Here is a 15,408-nt window from a genome sequence, read left to right as displayed (position 1 = left end):
GAATATTTACTAAAAGATAACTTATGTTTAGCATTAATAAAACTAAAATAAACATGTCATGTTCTTTGCCCTCAGAAGGGCTACTCTCTATCTAGTTGACAAACATAATTAATATAGAGTCAAATTATAAAACAATTCATCATATAATAAATATAAAAGTGTGCATAAAATTTAAAGAATACATGTTTTCGTTAATCTCAGTTACTGAGAGTTAAAGTACCTTCCCCCACCCCCCCATGGCGCTTGGGTGGCTCAGTCAGTTAAGCATCTGCCTTCATCTCAGGTCGTGATCCCAGTGTTCTGGGATCTACCCTTGGTCCTGGGATTGAGCCCTGTGCATGTGGCTCCCCGCTTAATGGTGAGCCTGCCTCTCCCTTTCTTTCTGCCCTTCTCCCTGCCCCTGCTCCTGCTCTCTCTCTGTTGAATGAATAAATAATTTTTTTAAAGTACCTTTTATTTCTTTTTGTGGACAAGATGGAACTTTAATGTAAAAGATAATTTAGATTTGAATAGTTCATAAAGAACGTGAAATAAATTTCATAGAAGAATAGCTAGAGGTAAGTAAGATAAAGAGGGTTATTTTTAATTAATTAATTAATTTATTTATTTGGTCAGAGAGAGAGAGAGAGAGAGAGAGCACAGGCAGAGTGGCAGGCAGAGGCAGAGGGAGAAGCAGGCTTCCCGCCAAGCAAGGAGCCCAATGTAGGACTCGATCCCAGGATGCTGAGATCATGACCTGGGCCAAAGGCAGCCTCTTAACCAATTGAGCCACCCAGGCGTCTGAAGAGGGTTATTTAAAAATAAAAGTATGTTTGATTAGATATATTAGACTGTTTTTAACAATTTTGGAATGACACCATAATAACAATTTCCAAAATGGTCCCATCATTTATTTGGTTGTTCAAACTAGAAAGGTAGTGTCCATCCCTAATTCTAATCCCTCAAATTCCACCCTCACACATGTATCTAAGAGCAAAAACCAACACTTAACTAAAACCTTTCTATCCACCTTTTCAAATCAATGTCCTTGTCTCATAATGGAAATAACGTGTATTTTTATAAGTTTAGGATGATTATAAAGGTCTTTAGAATATAAAGTGGCATTTAGTAATATTTAAATAAATGTTAACTATTGTTATTATTGTTAATATTTATATTACCATTATTCTTCTGTACCAAATTCATCCACTTATCTCCATCTTTACTTATTCTAAAATACTATTTCTTTTGCTCAAGTATTATAATGTCCCCTTTTCTCAGCTTTCACTTTTGACTTTCAATATACATTTTTCAAAGAACAGTGGGATAGATTTTATTAGTATAATAGACTTTATGTCAATTATTTCTGACAAAAGTCATATTTTATTTGTATCATTGTGTTGTATATAATGTGTGTTTTAGCTTTGACTTCTTTTATGATTTGCTCCTTATTTTTAGTTTCCAAAATATTTTTTCTGTGTGTACAGTAGACAGATGCCAAGGTGATCCCAATGGTTCCTGGCCTCCTGATGTTCACATGGCTGTGTTTTCCTAACCCCATGTATCTGAACAAGATTTCTGACTTGCTCCTAAACAAAAGAATAATAGCAAAGATGATAAAATGGCACTCTCTTGATGAAATTTGATTAAGTTACACTATATGGTGAAGGTAATGGGATGACATGACTATGATCCAATTATATTAGAAAAGACTCCATATTAGCAGAGTAGGGCTGGAGAGTCTCCTGGCAGGTTTTATGCAGTCAGGGTAAGTGGCCATCTTGAGGGAGTCCACGTGGCAAGCAATTGAAGATTGCCTTTAGTAGTTGCAGTCAGTCTGTACTGGCCACAAAGAGCTGGGACTCATTCTTAGAGTCACAGGAAATGAATTCTTCCAATAACTTGAATGAGCTCAGTGATGGGTTATTCCCCAGTTAGGCTTCCAGTAGAAAATGTAGCCTGGCTGTCACTTTGATTGCAGCTTGCTGACACCCTTACCAAAGGATCTAGTAAGGTCAGGCTGGCACTCTTGACCCATAGAAATTGTGAGGTAATTAATGTGTGTCTCCTAAGCTGATAAGGCTGTGTTGTTGTGGGTGTGCACCAATATCTATATCCAGAACTGCCTTGAATTTGGTACTTTATTTTGATTATGATCTACCTTGCTGATCCTTTATGAGGGAACAAGAACCAATGCTGACTATATAATCTCTAAGTATATTTGGAATTCAAATATTATCTGTTCAATTTCCTCTTATTCTCATTTATTTTATTACATTCCACAAACCCTCCTGAAGCTACATAACAGAAATTACACTTCAGCTGAAGCACACATTTTATGTATTTGTTTTTAACCTTCCACTATGTTGAGGATAATTAGTTATGTCATACAAATTGACAATGTCATGAGAAAAAAGCAGAAAGTATTTTTTTTTCCCTACATCACATTCAGAAGCAGGTGGGGTTGTCTCTATGGACCCCAAACATTTAATTGAAACTAAATGTTAATTAGCAGAGTGCAATGGGAAACTGAATACAAAACCTAAAATAAGACACATAAAATGGTGATCCACGTTCATATGTGGCTCCTTGATTTCTGGATTTGTGATGAATTTGCTTTAGGCCTCTATTTAAAATCTTTAAATTTTTCAAAACAATACTATTTTATAATTTCATTATAAACCTCATGGCTTTTCTTAAGTTATTCTAATCCCTAGGAACTTCAGGTGTGTGTTTTTTTTTTTTTTTTAAAGATTATATTTTATTTATTTAACAGAGAGAGAGACAGTGAGAGAGGGAACACAAGCAGCAGGAAAGGGAGAGAGAGAAGCAGACTCCCAGTGGAGCAGGGAGCCCGATGCTGGGCTAGATACCAGGACTCTGGGATCATGACCTGAACCGAAGGCAGATCCTTAACGACTCAGCCACCCAGGTGCCGCAAATTCCAAGTTTTTAAAATGTTCAACAAGAAGAATAAATGTTCACTAAGTTTTTAAAAATACTCAACAGAAGAATGAATAAATAAGTATAAAATAAAATGATATTATTGGTGTTCTATCAAAAGTGTGTATCCCCATATTAAATTTTGTTGAATACCTCTAAAACTTCTCAGCTTTCATAAAATGATTGATCACTCATATTTTTGCTGAAAAAGTAGTTATCTTAAAATAGAGTACTGCCCAATACCTAGAAAAACAGCATCATTACTACAGTTCTTATAAATGTGTAGTTCATTCCTTTAACAAATGGTAACTGCATCTGTACTTTTCAGCAACCTCCTGAAGCAATCTGCTCTGAATGCTGTCCAGTATACCAATTCCCATTCTGTCACTTATGGCATAATAAAGGATTAAATATTGGAAACTATTTCCATTCATTTTTTCCCTAGTTACAAGGGCATAAGAGGGTATTAAAATAGCTCAGAAGTGTCTAAAGAGCCTATGATAGTTAATTTTCTATTTAAATAAAGATTTTCAAGAAGTAGTTCCAATTTTTAAAATCATTATTTCATTTTCATATTTTGGCCATTCCTGTATGTTCTTATATAATCAAAGAATAATACGTGACTATAGATCTTATGAATGTAATTCATATAAAGATTTACATCTTTAGTAGTATTCCTTTCCCTTCCATAAAAAGTCAACTTAATATTCCAAAGCACATCTGAAAGTTGATGAGCAGTCACATAGGATTAATACCAAAATGAGCAAACTTCCCACACTTTACCATGTTCCACTCTCAAAAGTCTCACAGAAGGAACTGAGAAATGTCTTTCATAAGTGACCATTTCATAGAAACCTGAGACTTAAAGCAATTAATATGCTAAATTATTGTAAACTTAGAGCATTCACATAAGATTGGGGATACAACCAACCTAATGGTTTTAATTTACTTTTTTCATGGGGAAGATATTGGGAAATGGAACACTTGGTCATAAAAATTAGCACTTCTTTTCAAAATATAAATTACAAGCTTAAAAAAGATCATTCTTTACACTCATTATCTGAATTCATCATTAATAAATTCAACTAGGCAGAAAAGTTTAAAGTAACAAATAATAAAAATTTTATATTCTGTCAGTCTCCAGATTCAGTTGTCTCAATTTCTAGCACCTCTAATCATGCAATTGTAACAGTCCTAAAATATAGGACCTATAAATAAATACAAATTAAGCAAGGCTTTAATGTAAATGATCCATGGATAAAGTAGAAGCTTTCAAACTATGAGATTACAAAATCTGTTATTCCGAAAGTAAGTTATGAATGGATAGAAACAGATTGACATGAAGTATAATACCAAATAGTTGATTTTTAATTGTGAGTCTGGAATATATATTTTCCCATAAAACATACAGAGTTAAATTTGGAAGTCAGAATTAGTATACTCTAAAAGTTATGTATTCTACCAATATACATTTCCCATGTTAAATAAGGTAAGACATATGAAATTTATAATTAAATTACACCTAGTAAGATTCAGTATGATTGAAATATATAAAATAACTATAAAAAGATATTAACTTTGAATAGTGCCTGGTTCTTGAATGTTAAACCATGCAATTAAACAGGGTCTCTTGTTCCAGAGGACTCTACTTCTGAAGTTTAATGCTCTGTAGTAGTCATCTTGAAATTCTTAACTTAATTTTTGAATTCCTAAGTGATGCATTTTTAAAGTGAAGTTTTATGAGAAAATGAATCATGCACCAGGGGCCTAGAACTTTTTTCCCTATAACATACCATATCCTGCCAACTGTCCACTTCCCTGCAATGTGTTCTTTGCCACCGGCTCCCTATCTCACCATACCCTAACCCCACTTGACCTCTCTCATGCAGTCTCTTTCCCACAATAGCTGCTGCCCTGTACTTTCAGCGGTAATTGGATCACATCATTTGGAAATGGAAAACCTTCATTTTGCCATTGCTCTGCACTCCTGGTGGGGTCCTGGGCTCAGTATTAGGGAGAATCAGGACTTCCCACACCACGTGGTTTCTGCTATAGGACAAGGTTACAGCTATATTCTCTCTGGACTATAAGCCTTATGTTGCGTTCAGCTGTCAGGTCTATAGGAACCTCTTGCTCAGTACCAATTCAGGTACCAGCCACATCTTGGCATGAATTCATTGCCCCTTGCTAAGGCTCCACAATTTAATTTTTTATTGACTCTATAAATTATGTAGCCAGATATGATCATGAATGAGTATAAAGGTCATTAAGCAGTTTTAATATGAAAGTTTATTTCCCACTACTTTTTTTTTTTAACTCAGGTATTTTTTCACTAGTTTGATGATTATTTTGAATTTCAAAGTGAATTATGTTGGATGTCATTGGATTATTAGAAGTTTATCTCATACTCTTTTCTCTACTCCCCCACCGCACACACATCTCTCTTTCCCCTAACCCTTTTCTCAGTAACTTGCATTCAACCTAGTAGCTGCAGCCAAACCTTCAATCCATATTGACTGTATTCAGTTTCACAATATATCATACACTTATTGCCTATAATTTATTTCACATAGCTATACTCAGGTTAAAATTGTTTTTAATTTTGCCCTAATTTAATTCTGCCACTTTTCACCTGTATGATTTTATTCATCATTCAAGTCTTGACATAAATGTCCCATTTTTTTCTAGTAATTATTATATGTTACTTTATGATTGGGTTATATGCCTCCTTCGTACTCTGATGTAGTCATTTGCTAATCTCTCCGATAACCATACACTAAACTATTAAGTCTTCAGGGTCTCCTTTCTTTTGTTATAGTTACTGTTATATTTTTCAATCACTGGATGAGTCTCTTGTCCACTATATATGTCAAACATTATCTAGTGGAAACTTCTTTGTACTTAATAATATTCCCATACCAGCTCAAAAATCCCAAGTAAACTCATGAAATTTCAATACACATTTCTTAATACATATTTTGCTAAAGCATTTAAGCGTACATGTTGTAGAACCAAAATGCCTGAGTTTGAAAATGTTTTTCACTTCTTAAACTGTGTGATGTTGGGAAATTGTCTATTCTCCTCATGCTTTTATCTCATCTGTAAAATGAAGATTAAACAGATTATGTAACCCTTGAGTTTGGTGTGAGCATTAAATGAGATTATGTGTATGAAATCCTTAGCTCCACATCTTAGTATTAGATATTATGGTTATAATATCTGTAAAACAATAATCGAGGCATCAGAAATGAAAAAAAAATATGATCCTATACTTACAGTTTTGGAACTCACAACAAATGATGGATATAGATCCAGTTGTGATTCTGAAATAAGGAAAACTGTAATGCTACACAAGAAGTAAAATTACATGGTGTAAAAGGGAGTTTAAGTTAAATATGAGTGGTTTTGACACACTCTTTGGAAGAGAGTTTGTATATTTCCCCAAAAGAAATATAGGTTAGAAGAATTCTCCCATTTCAAGCTACAAGAGAAATTTTCTGAATCAAGAATTCTTTTTACAACAAACACCTAATATTTCTAGAAGATCAAAATTCATGAGCAAGAGCCAAGAATGTATTCTCTTCAGTATTAAACCTTCGTGGAGGAATAGGCATCTATCCACTGACCACAGCCCAAACGTTCTTCAAATACTCTGAAGAATGCTTATGTCCTAATCCCCTTTATGTGAATACTCATCAGTATTATTCATTTACACATTATTTATTTATTTATACATTTATTATTACATTAGAAGGCTTTCATCTCTTCTCAAAAGTCTGCTCATGTTCATTGTGTACATAGTGGCCAGTTTCTTTTAGCCCTGAGTAGAATTGCTGCATTTCTGTTTTTTCAACAACTCTTGTTTTTTTTTTTTTTTCCCCATAACTACTGGTTTTTATCGCTACAAGCCTAAATTATAACAACAAAAAAAAAAAACCCCAAACCAGAAAATAATTCTATGTTCTTTTAAATAAAAACTCTACTGTATATATCCTTTACATTGTTAGAACTACACATATATGTATGAATATATAATTGTATTTATATATACATATATATGTATATATGAACATATATAGTATATATGTATGTAATATGTATATTATATATATATAACTACATACATATATAATCTGCAGTACAGATTAAAGTAAGAGTTATTCCGTTATTGGACTGATAATAATACAATTTCATTTCTAAAATGTATCTTTGAGCTTTCAAAGTTTAAAATACAATACATGAAACTTTACCACTCTTACCTGCTTGACTATGCAGGAAACAACCAAGTTGCAACAACATTTATGTTGAATGGGTACACCAGGCCTTAAATCATATATATCTTTCATTTTTATAAATATATATATACACACATATATATGTATACATATATACACACACATACCTATATGTAAACCTTAAATTATCTGTAAATATATATTTTAATTTCCAACCTTTTTAATGTATTATATGCCTGATTTTATAGGCTAAATGACCATTTATCCCATAAACTCATTTATCTACTCAAAGTATACATATGCATTTGATAATAATCATAAGTCAATAATAATGAGAAAAGTCTGTTTAATGAAATATTTAAAAAATAAATGGCCAAAAATTAAAAAAAAAAGTACCAGTAAATTTTCATCATAAAAGTTTATAACTAGAGAAGAGCTAGAGATTATGATTACTCTTAAGCGGAGAAGTTTTCAAAATTTAAAAAGTGATAAGAAAAATAAAAACTCATAAAGGAAAAAAAAGAAAAAGAAAAATTCTATTGCAAAAAAATAAGATTAAAACAATAAAGAAGGTAATTAACACAAGAGGAAAATACAAGTGGCCAATAAATGAGTATCAATGCTTAACCATTATGTCATGCGATATTTTCTTCAATAATTTTTCAAACTCCCTACTTGTAGTATATAGCAATAAATTCTGTGCTAGAGGCTTTTCTTTATAACATTTTAATTTAGTTTTTCCCTAGGGGGAGAGCAGGAACTTGCTTGCTTGCTTGTTTGCTTCTTCTTTCTTTCTTTCTTTCCCTTTCTTTGCATCAAAATATTGTAAGATCTTGGGAAATTTTCAACCCAGATATTGTTCACACAATCTACCATAAATTTATATACACTCAATAATGCATGCAACTTATAAAACTATTTGAAATGTTGGTTATCATTCTATAAATATAAAGGCAAAAAAGTGATTCTTCCGTCACTCTATACAGAAAGATATCCTGCAATACTGTAATCATCCAATGCATAAAAATCTTGCATTTAGCTAATTATGTGTTCATTCAACCTTAGTAAAACATAAGCCTTTCTAAATTAAATTGAAGAATTAAATTAAATATGAAAAGCAAGCTTTTCTGGGAATCAGTAAACATTGTATTGAAATTATTTCCCAAACTTGAATTTATAATTAGCTGTTAGTATTAATTACACACAATTATCTGCATAAAAGTTGTTGCTTCTGTTTATTATTTTCCTGTCTCAGAGCTAATCTTCACATCATGCCTTAAAATCTGACTTTCAAACATTTAAAATATTGAAAAGAAGACTTTGTCTCAACAAACAACATTGTTCTTAATATCAAGCAATGGATGGCTAGTTGACATATCACACTTGCTGTAATAAAATATATCCTTTTATATTGTACTAACTACTGAAAGATTTCAACATGTTAATACCACTAAAATAGGGGCTCCTGGGTGGCTCAGTGGGTTAAAGCCTCTGCCTTCAGCTCAGGTCATGATTGCAGGGTCCTGGGATCTAGCCCCATATCAGGCTCTCTGCTCAGCAGGGAGCCTTCTCCACACACCCCACCTCTCTGCCTACTTGTGACCTCTTTCTGTCAAATAAATAAAATCTTTAAAAAACAAAAAAAAGAAACACTAAAATACAATGAATTCTCAAATTTAGTTGGCATTAAGTTTTTTAGGCTGTGACAAATATTATGGATATGCAGAGTCGATTTCCTATACAAATCTTTTGATTGTATTATTAAAACCTTAACCTCCAAAGCACAGCCACAAAAACACTAGAAAATGGCAAATAACTAAAAATTAAATGAAGGTTTTAAAGGAACATTAAACATGTTTTATAACATGTGTTTATATTTTCCAAAGGAGAAAAATTCTGAATATTTAAGCATTTCTCCATGTTTTTCTCTTCTGTAGATAGATTCCTGCTTATATAAGCAATCTATATGCTGCACTACACATTTATACATACTGAATTATACAGTTTTATAAAAGATGAGTCAAACAGTGTCTAGTGAAAGACTAATCAAAATAAGATGATGGATATTTTATTACATACATAAAATCTACATAAGTGGTTGACAAAGGCTTGACATTAAAATATTTTATTTTCTGAAGTCCAATCAAAATTAAGGAAGAATTTTAAAGCAATCTTTAGCCTGGAGCAATACTGAAAAATGAAAGACTTATAGCCAAAGTACGCTCACTGTAATTCAGTAATGTCAGTTGAAATTATACTGGGAGTAAATTTAGAGGAGAATATGGTTTTTCCTTAATGTGTGCATCTAATGTGTACATCCTAATGTGTACATCTTAATGTATAAGTACCTTATTCAAGTCAATCATCATAATCTTTTGAACTAAAATCTACCATGTAAACTCAGGGCAATGGAAAATAAAATATGTAAGAATAGAGAATATATCCAGCTACTGAAAAATAGAAAAGATGACAAATATGGTAGAATTTATAAAGTCAGGCACCTTTGGATCATTTAATGACTTTTTTTAAGGTTACGTTGTGACTCACCTCAGATAAAACCAGGGTAAGTCCATTTTAATTACCAATACAGTCACAAAAATTGTAGAATGTGGGTTATATAAATATCATATTAACAAATATTTCCCTATTTTAATACATGAAAATTGCTTCAGATGGGAGAAATAAAAAATGTCCAAATTAATATGCCATATTCTTATTAAATAAGATAGGTGCAATGAATACACATCAATGAGAGAAAGATTTTAATTTAACTGTCCTAAATACACCTAAAATTAAAACAAGTGAACAAGCAACCCCATTTCTAATTCAGGCAAAAAATTTTATGACTATTAAGAGTAAAATATATTTTATTTTTTTAAAGGTTTTATTTATTCATTTCACAGAGAGAAAGCAGAAGAACACAAGCGAGGAGGGGAAGGGAAAGGCAGTGGAAGAGGGAGAAACAGGCTCCTGGCTGAGTAGGGAGCCTGACTCCGGACTCCATCCCAGGGCTCTGAGATCACGACCTGAGCCAAAAACAGACACTTAAACCAACTGAGCCACCCAGGTGCCCCAAGAATAAAATATACTTTCAATTGAAATATATTTGTATATTATTGCCTGTTAATTATTTATTCCACAACAGAAATGAGTTAAATCAATCATATCTCTAGCTCTAATAGGCATCTGTACCTGAATCTAAAAGACTCATTCTCACATTGCTTAAGGTATCTCCTGAGTAATACCTTTCAATGCAATTTTCATGTCACAAAGTACTTTTTTGAAAGATTGATAACAAAAACATCAGTATGACTAAAAATTATTTCTCACCTAAACTTTAATCACTTTTACAGTCTAATAAGTAATTATGTTGCCACAATAGTTAAAACAAAATACTGTTCCAATTGACATAGAAGCCAGAGACAAGACGATGGAAAAAGGCAGTCTCTTCAACAAATGATGCTGGAAAAACTGGACATCTACATGCAAAAAATAAATCTAAACTCAGACCTCACATTATTAACAAAAATTAATTCAAAACGGTTCCTACCTAAATGGAAAGTGCAAAACTATAAAACTCCTAGAAGATAACATAGGAGAAAACATAGATGACCTTGAGTATGGCAATGACTTTCTAGATAGAATGTCAAAGGCACCATACATGAAACAAATAATTGATAAACTGAATTTCCCTAAAATTAAAAAAATTTTGCTCTGCAAAAGACAATGTCAGGTGAATGAGGAGACAAACAATAAACTGGAAAAAAAATTGCAAAATACACACCTGAAAGGAACTGTTATCCAAAATATATAAAGATCTCCTAAAATACAACAATAAGAAAACAACCTGATTAAAAAAGTGTGCCAAAGATGTTAACAGGCACCTGACCAAATAAGATATGCAGATAGCAAATAAACATAAGAAAAAAGTGTTCCATATCATCTGTCATCACAGAAATGAAATTAAAACAATGAGATACCATACACACCTATTAGAATGGCCAAAATCCAGAACATTGACAACAGCAAATGTTAGCAAGAATGTGCAGAAACAGAAACTTCCATTCATTGCTGGTGGAATGCAAAATGGTACAGCTACTCTGGAATACATTTTGACAGTTTCTTACAAAACTAAACATACTTTTGCCATAAGATCCAATAGCATTACTTGGTATTTACCCAAAGGAGTTGCAAAATTATGTGTGTGCAAAAATATGCACATGGATGTTTATAAGCAGCTTTATTCATAAATGCCAAAACTTGGAAAGAATCAAGATGTCTGAAGTAGTTGAATGGATAATAAACTGGAATACATCCAAATGACAAAACATTATTCAATGCCAAAAATAATTGAGCTATCAAGCCAAGAAAAGACATGGAGGAAACTTAGATGCATATTATTAAGTAAGTCTACTCAATAATAAAGAACCTAACTGAAAAAGCTTTATACTATATTATTTCAACCATATGACATTTTGGAAATGACAAAACTATGGAGATAGTAAAAATATCTGTTGTTGCCAGAGGCTGGAGGGCATTGAGGAGGGATGCATTGGTATAGCATAGAGGATATTTTGGGCAGAAAAATACTCAGTGTTATGCATTAATGGTGGATTAAAGTAATTATATGTTTATATATAATCATATGCTTGTCCAAACTCATAAAATATACAACACCAAGAGTAAAACGTAAACTATGTGTTTACGTAAACTATGTGATGAACGTATGTTCATCAATTGTATCAGGGGATATTGTGCATGTGTAGAGTTTTGCTGTGAATATAAAACTACCCTAAAAAATCTTAACTTAAAAAAAATGTAAGGCAGAGAAATTTATAATGGAAAATAATAACTAGGTCAACAAGAACAGAGGTCCTAAAGAAAAGGGTTAGGGTTTGCTCTATTATACATACCATTTTAGAAGTATGGTTTCTTTTCTCCTCTTCTATTTGTGTGCTTTGGAAAGTAGGAAACAAAAGTTATCATGCCATTTCATGAAATTACTGTTGTTGTTGTTGTTGTTTTCCAAATTTCATTAAATGTTTAAAGCTATAACACACACACAATCAATCTCAAACCAGTTTAGTCTTTCATCCTAATTTAGGATTAGAACACAGAAAAAGTTTTAGCTCTGTGGTAGCACCAAGATATATCTGGATAACATGTATTATGATCATTTAAGAAAGTGTGTCCAATGACAGGTGTGTGCACATCATATGAAAAATTTAAAAAAAGATGAAAGAATGTTCTGTAGTTAGAAATTACCAGTAGAGTTGCTATTGTCTGTAGAACCAAGTCAGTATTTTTGGTTAAAATTTATTTCATTATAGAATGTCCCTGTACAGCTTCATAAATGTCAGTTTATTTTTCTCCTTTTTCATTATTCTTAAATGTAATTCTTTCAGGAGCTCCCATTGGCTCAGTCCGTTAAGTGTCTATTTTTGGCTCAGATCATGATCTCAGGGTCCAGGGATCAAGCCCCTCATAGGGCTCCCAACTCAGTGGGGAGTTTGCTTCTCTCTCTCCCTCTGTCTCTTCCCTCTGCTCATGCACAGTCTCTCTCTCTCAAATAAATAAATAAAATCTTTTAAAAAAATCTTTTATTTTTCAATCACTAAGACAAATCTCTAGTAAGTGATATGTAAGAAATACACAAAATGGATGTCAATATATAAAACAACAAATTTTGAGTAAATACTAATCCTATAATACCGAGTTTTTCTACATAGTGGATTTCTTACAGTATGCTATTAGCAAGATATGATGATGACTGGAAGATGCAACTGTACTCTTCACTTTCTTTGTTTCTTTTTTAATGTGGTGAGGATATTTAACATGAGACTGACCTTGTTAAATTTTTAAGTGCACAATACTGTATTGTTAAATGTATGCATCATGTTTTGCAGATTTAGACTGTTCCCCTTGGATAACTGAAACTTTACACCACTGAACAACAAGTCTCCATTTTCCTCTCCCTCAAGCATCTGACAACCACTATTCTACTCTATGTTTCTCATTTTAATAACTTATGTAATTGGAATTATGTAGCATTTGTCTTTCTGTGCCTGGCTAATTTCACTCAGCATAACATAATATCTTCCGAGTTCATTCATATTGTTGTGTAAGTTAGTCTTTCTTTCTTTTAAAAGATAAATATTCCATTGTGTGTATATACTGCATTTTCTTTATCCATTCATCTGCTGATGGACATTTAAGTTGTTTTGATATCTTGATTATTGTGAATCATACTGCAATTAATGTGGCAGGTATGTATCTCTTGATATTTTGATTTCAATTCTTTTGGAGATATATCTATCTATCTATCTATATATATATATCTATATATATATCCATGAATGGAATTGCTGAATCATATGGTAATTCTATTATTTCATTTATTTTTTTAGGGAAACACTACACTGGTTTTAATAAGGGCTGCATTTTTTTACATTTCCACCAACAGTGTATGAGTTCTAATTTCACTACATCCTTGCTGATGTTGTTTTTGACAGTAGACATTCTAACAGTGTAAGCTGATAATTCATTGTGATTTTGCTTTGTATTCCCTTATGATTAATGATACTAAGTACCTCAATAGCATCTGTTAGTCATTTGCTTATCTTCTTTTGTAAAATATCTATGTAAATCTTTTGCCTATTATTTAATCAGATTATTTGTTCTTTGCTAATATAGGTAACATCATTAATTATATTGCTTTAATTATGTAGTATTAATTAATTATATTACTAATATATATAACATCATTAAAATATATTTATTTATTTGACGGAGATAGAGTGTGTGTTTGGTGTGGGGGGCATAGGGAGAGGAAGAGAGAAAATCAAGCAGACCCCATCCTGGGCACAGTGCCCCCTGTGGGGGCTCCATCTCATGACTCTGAGATCACAACCTGAGCTGAAACCTTAACTGACTACATCACCCAGGCACCCTATGGAATTCTTTATGTATTTTAGACATAAATCCTATTTTCCAACATAAAGGGAAAACTATCTACTTAAAAAATAACTGTTATTAAAGCCATGTGTTATGTATTGACACCTATGTATAAAACATAATATATACACATTATGCATATGAATGTATATTGAATATATGAATGAATGCCTATATACATGTATTTACACTTGAATTCCTGGTCAAGAACTCCGGGCTCTGAAGTGTTGGAGGACCTCATTTCCAAATGGAGTAAATGCTTGGCAGGGTCAGCACGAGTCCCATTGAATTATAAGCTATGTAAGGTAAGCTATCACTTGGACACTCCAGACTCCTACTGTCTGGGGACAAGCAGTTAGAAGAGTATTCATCATAGTGGCAGGGGAAATTAATTCTTATAAGGGAAGATAGAGCTGCTGATAAACATTGGGGTTAAGAGGAATATATTAGGAACTCAAGTAATTTACATGGGTGTCTCTCTTGGTAATTTCTTCCCAATTGGGACTATAAATGAACAAATGCAGTAACTAAAGCCTATGAAAAATATAGTTACAGGGGACATGGATTCCTCAAGAATGAGGACTTTGATTATACTGCCAAGTATTCCACCAAGACCAGCAGAATTGTTAGCTGAGACAAGGAGTATTTAGAATGGACATGAGAAAATTGTGACTTTGGGTGACAACTGTGATCATAAAAATCTATTCTAACTATGGGGGCTCTGAGATGAGGAAACTGGAGAACAACATAAAAATCTGATTTTTGCTCCTTTTTCTTCTTCTATTCTTGCTAGGACCTGCACCGCACCCTACTTTATGCATGCCTTGTAATGCAACCAGCTTATGTCCTCCTTGTAAGGGAAAGGGAATTAACGATTTCTCTAGAATAGATAACATCACAGGGAGGACCAGGTGAGAATGACTGGACAAAGCTATCTATGCATATTCCAAACCACCAAAGCTAGACATCTCAAGGCCAAGATTCCCAGGCTCCAAGTAATAATACCTGGGCCCTTATCTTTGTTTCCTGGATGCCTGAGAAGACACATATACCAGAACACCATCCTCAATAAAAAACCTCAGACTCCAAACAAAAGCAAGGTTCATGTTCCTTTCCTTCCAGATTCTCCTGGATTTCCATCTTTCATAAAGCCAAGGACCCTCTTGGCTGGTCCTAGAAGACACCTTCTGGGTACCCACTTCCAGCCTGATGGCATCAACTCTAGAGCATTCCAGTAACCATTCTTTCCTAAGTTTATAAAGCTTAGACGAATGGCTCCCTGATGTGTATGGAGAGG

This window comes from Mustela erminea, chromosome 2 (assembly GCF_009829155.1).
Source record: "Mustela erminea isolate mMusErm1 chromosome 2, mMusErm1.Pri, whole genome shotgun sequence".
In the NCBI taxonomy this organism is placed as follows: Eukaryota; Metazoa; Chordata; class Mammalia; order Carnivora; family Mustelidae; genus Mustela; species Mustela erminea.
This window is presented reverse-complemented; position numbering follows the sequence as displayed.